The following is a 16,611-nucleotide window of genomic DNA, read 5'->3' as shown; positions in this document are numbered from 1 at the left end:
TATTTGTCCAATTTCAATTGCTCCTAGTTCACCATGAGGACATTGTAATAACCAGCAGTGCCCCTATAATCCACGGGAACAGATAGTCATCATGGCCTCCTGGTCTAGACCACCGGAGAGGGGAGTACATGCCACTGGAGGGGGAAGGACATGCTGCTGAAGGAGATCGGATGTCAAGCCCCACATGGTGAGCTGCCAAGAAGTGATTTGGCATGGACATTTGGGAAGTTATGTTTGAAAACCCTTATGCAGGAAATATATTCCATTGGGGGAATGGTACAGCCTATATATAAGATGCATGTTCAGAGCAACAGAAGGGGAGAGAAAAAGGAGAAAGTCCTGGAAGGAAAGAAGTGATGAACTACAGGAGGGTAAAGACCTGGGAGGAGAGGAAATTGAGGGAGAGCAGGTGGTGAAGGATGGCAACTGGCCACCTGGACAGGGCAGGGCAGGTCTCTCAAGAATAGAGCAGCCTGAAGAGAAGAAGGGAATGGTTAAAGGAAAAACTGAAAAGACCTGAAAGATAGGACAGGTCTGGATAGAAGTAGGATGAAGAGAAAGGAAAAAGCCTTTTCCTTTGAAGTGTAGAGCTTTGGAGTTCATTATGTTGGGGGCTGGTTGTTTGCAGACCAGTTAACAAATGGCTGGGTTCATCTTGAGAGGTCTGAGGATTCGTGGTTGAGGCTGCATTTAGCTCTGGGCATCCAGCTCAGGTCAAGGTAGTCGCTTATTATAAAATTTGTAAGGTCAAGACAGGTTTGTGATGTTACATTGCATTAATAATATCACAATGTCAACATGAGTTCACAAAGGGATTGTAACGTCACAATGGTGATGTGGTCACAATAGGTTTCTGAAATCAACCTATATGCCACATTTGAGATAGAAAGAAATCACAGAATAGCTAATCACATTGTCTCTATGACCTCACAATGAAAATGTGATGTCATAATGCTATGAGGTCATTGTCATTTTGATATGTCACAATGGGCAGTATCATAACAACGTGATCTCACTCGAGATGATGTCACAAAGCATTTGTAATGGTACAATGGGATGCCTGATGTCAGTTGTCCTTTGTTCACAATGAAGACATGGTTATCCAAAGGGACTGTGATGTCACAAACACCATGTGCTTTTTCAAAGGTGCTGAGAGGTCACAACAGGTTTGGGATGTCACAAGGTGATCATGATATCACTGTGGTAAGGTGATGTCACAAAGGGTTTGTGATATCACTTTGGTGATAAGGTCACACATGGATAGTGATGTCACAATGAATTTGTGATATCACCATTATATGTCCAATTTCATTCTACTAGATCACAAGATACGAGTTCACATAAGGAGCTAGAAACCAGAAAGGCCATGAATTTTGTAAAATACTAGGAAATAATAGATTGGTGAAAATGCAATGGTGAAAATCCCATTGACAATGTGATGTTACCATTACATGAGATAGTATTTTTTTGAAGTCACAAATAGTTGGTGATGCCATACAGGTGAGGAGGTCACATAGATTTGCGATTTCACAATGGGATGGTGATCTCACAGTCTCATGCCAGATCTCTAATTGACAATGAATATATAAGTTCACAAGTGTTAATTGTCTCTCCAAAGGAATATATTGGCACAAGTTTAATGAGTTTTAACAGGATTGTGTCATAATGCGACTCAGTGGTCATGACATCTGGCAGTGTGATGTCACAATGGTCATGATGTCACAGTGGATTTATGATATCACGTGTCATACCTGAAGTATTATGAGTTAAACAATTTATGATCTCAGAGAAGCCAAAGATAACACACTGGAAGCATGTCAAAAAATTATGAGGATAGGACAGTTTTATGATGTCACAGTGGGTTAGTGATATCATAATGCCAATATGGTGTCATAAAGGTATTGTGATATCATAATGGTTAGTGGTCACAATGCATTTCTTTTTTTTTTTTTTCTTTTTGGGTCCGGTCGTGGGGCCTGAACTCTGGGCCTGGGCACTGTCCCTCAGCTCTCAGCTCAAGGCTGGCGCTCTACCACTTAAGCCACAGCGCCACTTCCGTTTTTTTCTTTTTGCTTATGTGGTGCTGCGGAATCGAACCCAGGGTCTTGAGCATGCAAGGCAAACGCTCTACCACTGAGCCACCTTCCAAGCCCTCACAATGTATTTCTGATATCAACTCACCTGCCACATTTGGTGATGTCATAATGAGCTGATGGTGTCATAATAACAATTTGATGTCACTGCTGATTTATAATGCTACAATGGTTATTAGGTCACATTATGTTTCTGATATCAACACACATGTCAAATTTGAAATACAATGAAAAAGTTGGGCGCTGGTGGCTCACACCTGTAATCCTAGCTACTCAGGAGGCTGTGATCTGAAGATAACAGTTCAAAGCAAGCTCAAGCAGGAAAGTCCATGAGACTCTTATATCCAATAAAAACCACTAGAAAACCAGAAGTGGCGCTGTGGCTCAAGCGATAGAATGCTCACCTAGAGCTGAAGAGCATGGAGTGCACCCAAGCTCAGATTTCAAGCTCCACGACCCACGACCCACACACACACACACAAAAAGATTAAAAATAGACATTCACATTCTGTCTATAACATCACAATGAAAATGTGTCCTCTTATCACTGTAGTTTTGTGATGTCAAAAGTAGTCGATGCTGTCATAATGAGAATGTTATATCACATTGGTGATGTCACAAAGGGTTCGTTATGTTACAATGGCATGTCTGATATCAATTGTCAGTTCATAATGAGGGTATAGTTACACAAAGGGATTGTGATGTCACAAAGTATATGTATTTTTTCAAAGGTGCTAAGAGGTTCTAATAGGTTTGGGATGTCACAATGTGATAGTGATGTCAAATGACAATGAAAGCTCACAATGGGTTTGTGATGTCACATTGGTGATGAAATCAAATAGTTTTGTGAAGTCACATCTCATAATCACATGTCCAATTTCAGTTGCAACTATTTCACAATGAGGATATGAGTTCACAGAAGAAGAATGAAATATAAAAGGCCATGAATTTTCTAAAATGCTATGAAGACATACTAGATTTTTGAAAAAACAATGGAACAGTGATATCACAATGGTAATGGATGTTGCAATATGATGACAATATAGTTTTGATATCACAATTGGTGAGGCCACACTGGTGATGAATTTACAAGAGGTGTTTGAGGTCACAATAGGTTGGTGCTATCAAAATGACACATATGATCTCAATTGTCATTAACTCTCAATGAGTATATGAGCTCACAAAGGGACTGTGATGTCTCCAAAGGCATGCGTTGTCTCAAAAGTGATGCAGTCCTAACAGGCGTGTGTTGTCAGGATGTGACAAAATACTCATAACATCTATCAGTGTGATGTCACCATGATCTAGATGTCAACTGAATTCAGGTATCACATTTCGTTCCTGGATTGGGTATGAGAGGATTGCAATTTCACAGTGGGTTAGTGATATCACAATGAAAATGTGGGATCACAAAGGGATTGTGCTACCACAATGGCTATTAGAACACAATGTGTTTCTACTATAATAGGTTTGTGTTGTCACAATTGGTTGGAAATGTCACCATGCCATGCCAGATCTCAAATGTCATTAATTCACAATGAAGATATGAGTTCACAAAGGGACTGTGTTGTCTCCAAAGTCATGTATTGGCACAAATGTGATGAAGTCCTAACAGATTTGTGAGTTCACAATATGATACCATGGTCTTGATAGCTATCATTGTGATGTCACAATATTCATGATGTCAGAGTCAATTTCGAATATCATATGTCATACCAGAATTATTATGAGTTTGAAAACATTATAAGCTTACTAAAGGCAGCATATCACACAAGTTATGATTAAAAACTCAAGGTCTTTGGAGCTTAAATTTCTTTCTTCAAAATTGTTTCCTCATTGTGAACTAGTAGAAATTGAAATTACACATGTCATTGTGATATTACAAACTCATAGTGACATCACAAATTCATTTGGTCTCATCACCACTGTGACAACACAAACCCATTGTGACATCACCTTGCTGTTGTGCCTTTGCAATCACATTGTGACATCACAAAGCTATTGTGAACTCTTAGCACCTTTATAAAACACATGACCTCTGTGGCATCACAGACCCTTTGTGTACCCATATCCTCATAGTGAACTAATGAAAATTGTGATCACACATAGCATTGTATCATCACAAATACTTTGAGCAATAATTATGACTGTGAAATCACATTGTCATCATGACATCTTCATCTCATTGTGACATCACCAAACCCCAATGACACCATATCATTTTTTCTTTTTATTTTCTTCTCTGTTATTTATTGTAAGTATAGTGTACAAAGGGATTGCAGTTACATTAGCGAGGTAATGAGTACATATCCTATCAAACATTGCTGCCTTGACATTATATTGTCATTTGGATGTCATAGACCCATTGTGAATGCCTATTCTTTGATTTCATTCAATTTCAAATGTGCCATGTGAGTTGATATCAGGAAACCATTGTGAACTCATAACCTTTGTGACATCAAATTTCTTTGTCACAGAACATTGCTTTTGTTATATCACTAACCCACTGTGACATCAAATACCTCTCCTCTCCTCATAATTTTTGTGACATGCCATTGTGATATCTTAGGCCCTTTGTCAGTTGAAATACTGTGTTTGACCTCATATTTCAGATATGACATGAGATATCTAAAATCCAATGTAACATCATGATATCACAGCACTGGACATCATAACGATTGTGTCACTTTGGACATCTCAGACCTGTAAGTTCTTCACCTTTTTGATTACATATACTTTGGTGCCATCAGAATCCCTTCCCAAACTCATATATGTATGATGAGTTAATGACAATTGAGATCCTACATGCCATTGTGACATCACCAACCCCTTGGGACATCTCAAATCTATTGAGACCCCTTATCCATATGGCGTCACCAATTGTGACCTCAAAACATTATTATAACATGATGTTAAGACATTACATTGTCATTGTAAAATCACTGTCCTATTGGGTTTTCACATGCTATGACCTCATTCTATGAAGCTTCTTCTATCACCTGGTATTCTCACATTGAATTATGAGTAATTGGAATTGGATATATCATTCTGATATTATAAATAAACTGACATCACAAGACTTTTGTGACCTCATCACCACTGTGACATCAAAAACCCAATAAGACATCTCATTTCCATTGTGACATCTCATTCCCATTGTGACATTATGGATCACATTTTGCCATCACAAACCTATTATGACTTCTTACCACCTTTGAAAACACACGTGACCTCTGTGACATCACAGAACGTTTTTGTATCCATATCCTCATGGGGAACTAATGACAACTGACATCAGACATACCATTGAAACATAACAAATCTTTTCTGACATCATCATAATTGTGAAATCATGTTGCCATTATGACACCATCAGCTAATTTTCACATGTAAAACTACAATGACATCATAGCATTGTAACATCACATTGTCATTCTGATGTCATATACACGTTGTGTTTGCCTATTATGTTATTTGATTCTATTTCTAATGTGGCATGTTGGTTGATATCAGAAACCCATTGTGAGTTCATGACCATTGTGATATCACGGTGCCTTAGTAGCATCACGTTGCCTTTGTTATGTCACATTGCCAAATTGATGTCACAAAGGGATTTTGATGTGACAATGGTTATGACATCAAAATGAGTTTCTAATATCAACCCATATGCCACATTTCAAATACAATGAAATCACAGATCAGGCACTCATAATGTGACTATGATATCACAATGACATAATGGCAAATCCTATAATGTCATTGTCAATTTGTGATGTCACCATAAGCTAAAGATGTCATAATAACAATGTGATATGACACTGGTTATGACGTCACACAGGGTTTATAATGTTACAATGGTTATGAGGTCACAATGTGTTTCTGATATCAACTGATATGCCACATTTGAAATATTATGAAATCACAGGATATACTTTCACAGTGTGTCTATGGCAGCAAAATGACAATGCTATGATGTCACTGTAGCTTGGTGATGTCACCATGAGCTGATGGTGTCATAACGACAGTCTGATGTCAAATTGGTGATGATGTCACAAAGGGTTTGTGATGTCAAAATGGCATGTCAAATCTCAACTGCCATTAGTTTATAGTGAGGATATGAGAATGAAATCATAATGACATACACAAATGAACTGTAATGACACAAAGGCCATGTGTTTTTGTCAAAAGTGCTAAAATTCCTAACAGATTTCAGTTTTCAAAATGTTAATGATATAAAAATGGGTTAGTGATGTCAAAACTAGTTTGTAATGTCACATCTTATTTCAAATTTCAATTGCTACAAGTTCATAATGAAACACGTTCATAGAAAGAGCTTGATATCCCAAAGGCCATGAATTTTCTAAGATGTGATGAGGGCATAATAGATTTGTGAAAGCATGATGGTACAGTAATACTACAACTGCAATATGATGTCAAATTGTGTCATGAGTGTTATGTGACAATTAGTTGGTGATGCCATAATAGTGATGAGTTCAAAATACCTTTGTGATGTTGCAATAGATTGCTGATGTGACAATGGCATGCCAGACCTCAATTGTCATTAACTCAAAATGAGTATATAATTTTAGAATGTGATTGTGAGGATTCCAAAGGCATTTGTTGGCACAAATATGATGAAGTCAGAACAGATTTGTGATGTGACAATGTGACACAACAGTCATTACATCTAGCAATGTGATGTCACAATATTCATGATGTCACAGTATATTTCTAGTATTTCCCTAATTCTAATGACATCTTGTGGAATAGATCTATGTGCTGAGTCCTTCATTGCATGCTCTGTGCTGAGTCTTGCACAGGGAGCTATGTGCAGAGTCTTTCATAGTGTGCAGTGTGCTGAGTCTTGCATTGGGTGCTGTGTTCTGAGTCTTTCACAGGATGCTGTGTGCTGAGTCAAGCTAAGAGTGCCATGTGCTGAGTCCTTCTCAGGATGCATTCTTTCATTGGGTCCTTGTAAGAGCTACATACTGAGACGATTATGCAGACAAGAAGTTTGAGCTCAGATATGTCTTCATGGCAGGGACAAAATTATGTATTACTGAAGACTAGTGAGTTGTCTCCTGAAGACAATTGTTTTGTTCTGCTTTGGCTAAGTCATGACCTTGAACTCAGGGCCTAGGCTCTGACCCTTACCTCTTGGGCACATGGCTACCACTCCACCATGTGGAACCACGGATCCCCTTGCAGCAGAGTGCCATGACCTAGGGGTCGATAGCTGCCTTCTCAGGAAGCTGAGATCTGAGGATCTAGGTTCCAAACTATCCCAGACACAAAAGGTCCTATGAGACTATTATGTCCAATTGACCCCTAAGAAACCTGAAGTGGAAGCTTGGTACTTTTGGCTCATGCCTGTCATCCTAGCTACTCAGGAGGATGAGATCTGAGGATCATAGTTCAAACTAGTCTGGGGCAGGAAAGTCCTTTAGACACTTAGTTCCTATGGGTCACCAGAAAACCTGAAGTGGCTCTGTGGCTCAAGTGGTATAGCACTAGACTTGAGCTAAAGAACTCAGGGACAGCACGCAGGCCCATGCATCATCTCCTACAACCAACAACAACAAAAAAGCAGAAAAAAATCTAACAAACCTGAAGTAGAGGGCTGGGAATGGGCCTTAGGGGTAGAGTGCTTTGCATATATGAAACCCTGGGCTTCATTTCTCAGGACCACCTCACTAGAATAAAGCCTGAATTAGCTCCGTGGTTCAAGTGGGAGAGAGCTATCCTTGTGCAAGAAAAACAAAGTACAGTGCTGAGTTCAAGCTCCAGGACTGGTGTATGCGCGTGCGCGCGCACACACACACACACACACACACACACACACACACAGACCAGAAGTGAAACTGAGACACAGAATGGTAAAGCACTGGGCTTCTCCATTGAGCTCATGTTCAGCACCCAGGCCCTGTGTTCAACCCAAACCTAGCCACCCAGGGCCCAACAAGGAGAGGTCAAATGTTTCAAAACATGATGAGCTTCACCAGCCCTAGATGACAGGAAGCTTTCTGTTATGTGATATGTGCTTGGATTTCCCAAGCTTCCAGAAACCTAGGAAACGCATCATAGGCCCATCATCACCTGCAATTAAACATTTCATTAGGTTCAATATCTTAGTTTTCTGCCAGAAGAACTCCTGAATTTTATTGAGCACTGTATCTGAACACTGGAATATAGTCTGACAAAGGCAGGATAAGTGCAGGGAACTTGGCCTGCCAATGGAGGTTACACAAATGAAGGCATCCTGTCAAAACAGCGAACTGGGGAGAGAGATAGCTTAGGGTACAAAGAGGCCTTTTTCTGTGGGCCTTCAGAGCCTACCCACACTCATACTCACTAATTGGCCCAGAGGGAGTTGTTTCACCGCTGTACAGGAGTAAGGCCTTTTGTTTTCCTGTTCAGACAATGAGTGAGACTTCTTCCCACAGCATGGGGTAGAGAGAAACCCTCAGGCTACATGGAACAGTAAGGGGAGTACCTGAACATGCACTGTTTCGAAAGCACTCTCTATGCTATGAAATCATTGTATTATAAACAAATTTCCTAGTTTGGTGCTGTTCATTATAACTACTCTGGAGCTACACCTAAAGGAACATCCATACACACGCAAACACATGGAGGTACAGGACCTTTTTGTGGGGGCAGGTCCTGGGGTTGGATTATGAGCATAGGCATTGTTCCTGAGCTGCTTTTGCTCAGGTATTGCATTAAAGGCCCCACATCTGGGCTTTTCTCTGAGCTCTTAGAAATAACAGTGTCATGGACTTTCCAATACTGGCTGGATTCAAACTAAGGTTCTCTACATCTCAGCCTCCTCAGAGCTGAGATTAGAGTCAGCAGCCACTGGCTCTTCCCTTTCTTTCCTTCTTCATTTTTTACTCTGGACAAGCTGACTTCTTAACAGGGTCATTCCATTGGTTTGAATTTATAAGTAAACTACCCAATGTTCTTTATAGCTGCTTTCTCTGAAAACGATTTTCTCTCCTCATCTTCTCCTCTGGTCACAGGCTTGCAACCAAAAGTGAGAAATGAGTGTTCCAGGATTTGGGAGCAAATGTCCACAGGACACATCAGTTCAGTCACTTAGCATCGAGCTGCAGTAAATTTACTGTCTCAGGATGAGTGGAACAAAAGCTGGAATGATCCTCATGCAGTCTGCACTGCTCCTTTTGCCTATAAAATGACCTACTAATTATGAGTGTTTCCAACCTTAAGTATCTAGAACACACTAGAAACATCTTCCTGTTTCTGTTTTTCTCCAGTACCTCTCGAGATTTAGACTAAAGGTTTGTGTAGAGGGGTTCCTCGGCGAATCCCTGAGGAAAGTTGCTTGAATCTTCCTCAGATCGCTGTCCAAAGCCAGCCTGAGCAGGAAGTTGTGAGTCTCTTTTCTCCAATGAACCACCAGAAAACCAGAAGTGGAGCAGTGGCCTAGAGGGAAGAGCTCCAGCTTTGAGAGAGAAAGCCAAGCAGGAGATATTGGCCAGAGCAGGCTGGAAAGCCTGGGAGGTGCTTATGTCCAATTTTTATCGACCAGATGGCTGGAAGTGGAGCTGTGGTGGTGGTAGAGCCTCAGCCTTGAGTAACACAACTCAGGATTGTATAGGGCCCTGAGTTTAAGCCCTGGGATGACTACAAAAAAATTCAAAGGGAGAAGGCCAAGTTATGTATCAGTGCCTTACCTACTTATGCGTGTATTACCTCCCTGAGTGCAAACAGACCATATGCTATGCTTCTGCTTTTATTTACTGATTTATTTTCCAGAGATGTCTGTTGCACGAACTGCATCTTAATCTTGATTTCAGGCCCATAGCTTTTCTCTTCCAGGGTGTCAGGCCTGTGTCCTTATATGATGCACACTTAGGCTTTCAGCAGGGTTTATTTACATTTTATTATGAGGCCAACACAGGAACAATCACAAATCAGGCAAGGGAAGACAAGATCAGGTTTCTTAGAAGTAACCGGTATTCAGAAAAATTAACTTGCGGATGAAAAATGGCAGCATACTTATGTAAAAAATACCATTAAGAAAAAGATGAGAGGGCTGGGAATGTGGATTAGTGAGAGACTGTTTGCCTAGCATGCAAGAAGCCCTGGGTTCGATTCCTCAGTAGGACATACACAGAAAAAGCCAGAATTGGTGCTGTGGCTCAAGTAATAGAGTGCTACATATAGTGCCCAGGCCTTGAGTTCAACGGAGAACTGACAAAGAGATAGATAGGTAGGTAGGTAGGTGGGTGGGTAGATAATAGATAGATAGATAGATAGATAGATAGATAGATAGATAGATAGATAGATAGATAGATAGATACAAACATGATAGATGAATCTGTTCTTGGACGTCAAGAGGGAAGAAGGGAACAATTAGCAGTCATGAGGCCTTCTGCAGTGTGCCAGGATACCAGCATCGCATTCACATAACCACAGAGCAGGAAGACTGTCTCTCTCCCACTTCTCAGGCAGCTGAGGGCCCCAGAGCCAAGAGGGAAGAGCCAGGTGCTTGGAGAGGGAAGAGAAATGGCCCTGCTTCTCTTTGGACTGGGGATTGGCATTAATGATGTGCAGAAGGAAGGAAGGAGATTGGACTCACCGAGGTAGAAGAAGGGCCTTCAAATCTGAGAAATAAAGAGTGAAAAACCCACTCCTTAAAACCAGAGATCAGGGTTTTCAACTCTGTTCCTTCCCCCCACACACACAAACACTCGCACACTAAACTGGCTCTCTGTTGGTAACCTAAAGATAGTTTGAGGCTCCCTTCACCTGAGGGAGGAAGGTTAATCAGTCATTGTTTGAAGAGGCTGAGAAAAGCCTGACCCTGGTATAACTCTAACAAATGTTTGAAGTCCCCCCTCCCCCGTTGCTGGTTGTGCCTGGAATTAATGAAGTGGTTTTGCAGCTCACTTTCCTGTTGAGTGTGTACATTCTGCCTCCTAATCCTGCAGGCCTTGGTCTTTTCACCTAGCCTGGCTTTTGCAACTATTTTCTGTCCTTCAAATACAGTGATATAATGGAGTTCTTCCTGCTAACATGGCTTTGACCCTGAGAACTTCATTTGAACCCATGATGGGTCAATAATGTTTCTTTCCTGCTTCTATAGCTTGAGAACTTTAAGAACATTTAGAGTGCAAGTAACTTCTCATCACCAAGGGAAACCCAGGAAGCTCTTGAACATCTGAGGTTTCAGAAGTGGAAGTCAGAGTGTCATAGACTTTCCTACTCTGGCTGAATTTACCCTGTGATCCTGAGACCTCAGCCTCCTAAGGTAGGGTGATGGGCATGAGCTACTGATTCTCTGCTAGGTTCAGAACTGTAATGACATTTTCAGTACAAGTCAACTGCTTATCACAAAGGGCTTGGGGAGCATATTAACCCTTTCAACATTGGATCTTTCAGAACCCTGTAGCACACAAGGTTATAATGCTAGAGTCTCAGAGACTGGGCATATGGATCTACTAAACTTGAACCTTGAGCTCTGACTCCAATTCTGGTATACATCAGCATTCATTTTCCAGAGAATGTTCTCTTAATTAGCAAATAGGAAAAGTACTTTGATTAACCCTCACATTTTTCCAGTTGTGTGTCTCGAACTCAAGCCTGGGCACTGTCTCTGAGCCCTTCAGCTCAAGGCAAACAGTACCACTTGAGCCACAGTGTCTTTTGGTGGTTCATTGGAGATAAGAGTCTAACAGGCTTTCCTTGCTTAGCCTTTCTTTGAACTGTGTTCTTCAGCTCCCAGTCTCCTGAGAAGCTAGTTTTCCAGATGTCAGCACCAGAATCTGGCCTATTATTTTTGAAAATCCTGGGGCTTGATCTTAGGGCCTGGGCACTCTCTGTGAGCTTCTTTATCTCAAGACTAGAGCTCTACCACTTGAGCCACTCCACAGCTTCTGGGTTTTTCTGAGTATGTGGCACTGAGGATTCAAACCATGGCATTCATGCATGCTGAGCAAGCTCCTTACCACTAAGTCACATTTCTAGCCCCACCCTTAAATTTTATCCCTCAACTTGCCTATCCTCAAGAAAAGACCTCTGATTATAAATCATCTAAAGAAATCCCTATAGGAAGGTTTCCAAAGATAAAGAAGACAAAGCTCATCTGTGGGCGAGACTCTAAACATGTGAAGACTGTAACAAATGCTTCCATTTAATTATGTATCATGTTTCAACACTTAATAAAGTATAAATGAAAATGAATCAATGTCTTAAATTATTGTGAATCATTTTATAATAGATGTAAAACATGTACTAAATATTATGTGTATAATAATACTAAATACAATAAACAATAAATAAATGAATCAAATAAAAAATAAAATACAAAATCAATAATAAAATTTATATGTAATAAACATACATATGTAAGTATATATCATATATTACACATGTATAGTAATATTATTTTCCATTGCAGGGCATTCATTTGGGCTTTCAGAACTCTAGCCTGAATTTGTTTTCCTCAAAGACAGTAAGCTTCGTCTTCACTCTTGGTGCAAAAGAGTTACCTGGAGGGTGAGATCAAATCACAGCAATTACAGAAATACTGACCCCAGTTCCACGACAGTAGCTTAATTTTTTTTTTTTTTACTGAAAGCAGTTATGTTCATTCAGTTTCATACAGAGCATTTAAAAAAAAAAGCAGTGTAGAATTTTATACAGCTTTTCAGACATCCTTCCATTATCCCCAAAGTGCTTCTCTGAGCACTACATTTTTTCTTTTTTTGTACATTTTTATGGCAAAAATGTTGTACAGAGGGATCACAGTTACATGAGCAAGGTAATGAGTTCATTTCCTATTGAGCATTGTTGCCTCCTCTTTTGTTTGTTTTCCCCCTCCCTTCCCTTCCCTCCCATCTCCACAACTACTCCCCCTGCCGAGCTCAGTGACTTTTTTTTATTTTTGGCCTGGCACGGGGTTTGAACTCAAGTAGTGGCAACGCTGCACCTTCCCTCACATTGCTACAGATTTACCAAGACCCTGAGTACAAATTCCAGGTTAAGGAAGGAAACTGGCAGAAATTCCAAACCAGAGATCTTTATTTCTTTTTAATTTAGTTAAATAATTAATTAATTGTTTTATTAATTCTTTATTTTTAACCACGGGGCTTGAATTCAGGTTGTGGCTATGCTGACTCAGCTTCCATCACCCTAGGCTGTGGTGCAGTCTCTGGACCCATAGCCCATCCTGGGATCCTAGGCCCTGGGGGTTTGCAGGAAGAAAAAAAAGTAGGATACCACAAAAAGTGGCGAGCTTCAGAGGGCTGGGGTATTATGTCTTTTTCTTTGCACCGTGGGTCTGAATGACAAGGCTACAAAGTGGACATGACCTGCCGTTGCTCATACATGCAAGGCAAGCACTCTACCACTGAGCCACCTTCTATTTTCTCATTACTGGGAGAAGCTGCACATGATCCTCATTTTCAGTCTGTACCTTTGGATACGGAGGAACATCTCTCCTTTGCTCTCCATCAATTCCCTACTTTCCAGTTAGAATGACTTAGAATAATAAAAATGTAAAAAGAGAAAATAAATCATCATGAAAAAAACAGATGCAGAAAATTCACTGTATTTTTCCCACAAGTTCAACCATTATGAACTATTGGGGAAATACATGGGCACCTTATTCCCACTGGCACTGAAAGACTCTAGTTAGGCAATTCTGATGAAGATGAGTAACAAAACGAAAAAGTGAGAAATTGTATCAATTGCAAGAAAAAAAAATGGAGTAGGATCCAAGCAAATTTCTTCTTTGTGCTGCTGAAAATAATCGGCTTACTATAGTGTGGTGACTACTTTCCATAAAGGCCACTCATGTGAATACTAGGGATGACAATGAATATACCCCTCTTCATCGGGAAGCCTACAGTGGACATGTAGACATTGTCCATGAGTTGGTGGCTCAAGCAGCAGATATTCATGCAATAATTGTTAATGGCTGGATACCCCTGCGCAATGCTTACTCGTGGAATAATACCAGTGTGGCGTCTTTCTTACTTCATCATGATGCAAATACCAATGCCCAAACTAAATGCCTCTTGACTCCCTTGCATCTTGCTGCTGGGAATATAGATAGCAAAGATACACTATATCTCCTTCTGTTGAACCATTATATCAAACCAGGTCTGAAGAAAAACTTGGAAGAAACTGCCTTTAATATTACCAAAAGGATAAGCATGTATCACTACTCTTTGAAGTTGTGGAAGGTTGTACAAATTGTTCTATTAAGTTGTAATGGTTCGGTTAAGTTTCTTTTCTTTTATCTTTTTTTTTGTTGAATTTTATTATTTTACTGTGAAAACACCATACAGAGGGGTTAAAATTACATGGGCAAGGTAATGAGTACATTTCTTATCAAGCATTGTTGCCTCCTCCTTTATTTCCCCTTCCCATACATTCTCATCTCCCTCCCACTCCCATCCCCCCTCACTACCCCTCCCCCCGTCAAAGTTGTAAAGTTCGTTTTTCTACCAGACGTCTTGTATATATCATTGTTGCAATGGGTCAACCTGTATCCCTATTTAAACAATTTGTTTTTTCCCTTCCATCCACAAATCATACCAACATCAAATAAAATTAAAGTAGGGGTTTTACGGTGGTGGAAGGACATACAAAGCAGCAAAGATATCATCTTATAAATATGTTAGAAACAATTGCAAGAAAGAAAAAAGTAACATTTGAATCCTTATCTTGGGGTTCAATTCAACTAATATCAACTTATCTGACCATTTCTGTTTGTCTCAGACATATATTAGTTATTGCTAATAAGGGAAACCATGGGATCTATGTTTCTTTGGGCCTGGTTTACTTTACTTAATATATTGTTTTCCAATTCTTTCCATTTCCTTACAAATGGGGCAATGGCATTCTTTCTGAGGGAGACATAAAATTCCATTCCATAGAATTCTATTTTCTTAATCCATTCATCTACTTAGGGGCATCAAACAAGACCATACTAAAGCTACCAGAACAACTATGTTTATCGCAGCATTATTTAGCATAGCTAAGATATCAGTTACGTTTCTTAAACATCAAAATGCCGGTCCATTCTTTGTGTCCATACAAAATATTTTCACAATCCAAATAACAGCAATATCTTACTGTAAAAATTCCGTGGAATTTTTCCAATTGAATTGCCTGACTTTGATGTCAAAATGTATTTGAGTTGTTTGTGTACATCTATAATGATTTCTGCAGAGTTTGTGATTTTTTAATCAGAAATAATTTGATCCTATCTGTTGAAATGAGTGGTACAGAAGCTAAAGATATTTCTGGTTCTTGACTGAAAAAAGAATATTTTAAAATATTCTATATTCTGTGTTTGCATAATATCCATAATCTATTTAATTCTTTCCTAGATATACTTTGAATTCAACATTGTTTTATAATATGTTATTTATTAATAAATGTGTCCTTTCAGATTGCATTTCGTATAGAAAATTTAAGATTATATTTTCTAGGTTCTTTTTTTTTTTTTGGTCCAGTCATGGGCCTGAACTCTGGGCCTCTGAACTCTGAAAGCTGACCCTCAGCTCTTCAGCTCAAGGCTAGCGCTTTACCACTTGAGCCACAGAGCTACTTCTGACTTTTTTCTTTTTGCGTATGTGGTGCTGAGATATCGAACCCAGGGCCTCAAGCATGCAAGGCAAGCGCTCTACCACTGAGCCACCTTCCCAGCCCCTTTTTCTAGGTTCTTATAGTAGTTTGTTTCTTTGGGATAAAATGATAATGTTAACTAATTTCAAAAGTTTTGTGAAGTTCTATGTAAAGGCCTTTCTAAGGTGAAGATTTAATACACTGATGTCAAACTAACGTTTAATTCTAACACTTGCATATATTGTTACACTTGTAATTTTGTAATTAACCTTTTAATAACTGTTTTTCATTTCTGCAACTGAACAATGGAAAATATGGAATACTTCACAAATTTTCATATTATCCTTGTGCAAGTGTTATGTTAATCTCTGTATTGTTGTAATTTGGGCATACGTGCTGCTGAAGCATGTAGTATCCTCTAAATTTAAGTAGTTAATGATGCAATCTTTATACAGGCTTATATCCTTGGGTGCCTATTTGTAGCAAGGAAACCTTATTGTTCCTAACAATACTATTGATCTTATTTCCCTAAAATAATGTGTATAGTGGAAAAAAAATTACATTGTTCGGTCGATTGCTCACATTTGCGTTTTTTTGTCAATGACAATTTTAAGGCTTTTTCATTTTAGATTTGATCATACTTTGAAGCACTTATAGCTAGGTCCTAAGGTGATGGCTTTTTCAAGTTCTTATTTATGTAACTGAGTTAGCTTTGTGGAGCTAATAGATTCAACGTAAGCCTTGCTTAAGAGCTACTTCTAAACTTCTTCAGCTTAAATTTTCCAAATGAGGTCTTACTGGCACAAATTTCTACCTGACCTTTTATCCTTCTTCTATGTAGGAACAGACCAACCAGAATATCCTACCCTGACAGCATAGATTGTCTTACTGGAACAAAACTAATCTTAGTTAC

General features: G+C 39.5%; 1 pseudogene; it reads right to left on the bottom strand.

Moving 5' to 3' along the window:
• Window positions 1-16,006: 16,006 nt before the first annotated feature.
• On the bottom strand, window positions 16,007-16,106 carry LOC122127744 (annotated as a pseudogene).
• Between the last annotated feature and the right edge of the window lie 505 nt (window positions 16,107-16,611).

The sequence above is a fragment of the Dipodomys spectabilis genome, unplaced genomic scaffold (assembly GCF_019054845.1).
Source record: "Dipodomys spectabilis isolate Male_0828 unplaced genomic scaffold, ASM1905484v1 ptg000309l, whole genome shotgun sequence".
NCBI classification, from domain to species: Eukaryota; Metazoa; Chordata; class Mammalia; order Rodentia; family Heteromyidae; genus Dipodomys; species Dipodomys spectabilis.
The sequence above is the reverse complement of the archived record's forward strand: the minus strand, read 5'-3'. Positions and strand labels throughout refer to the sequence as shown.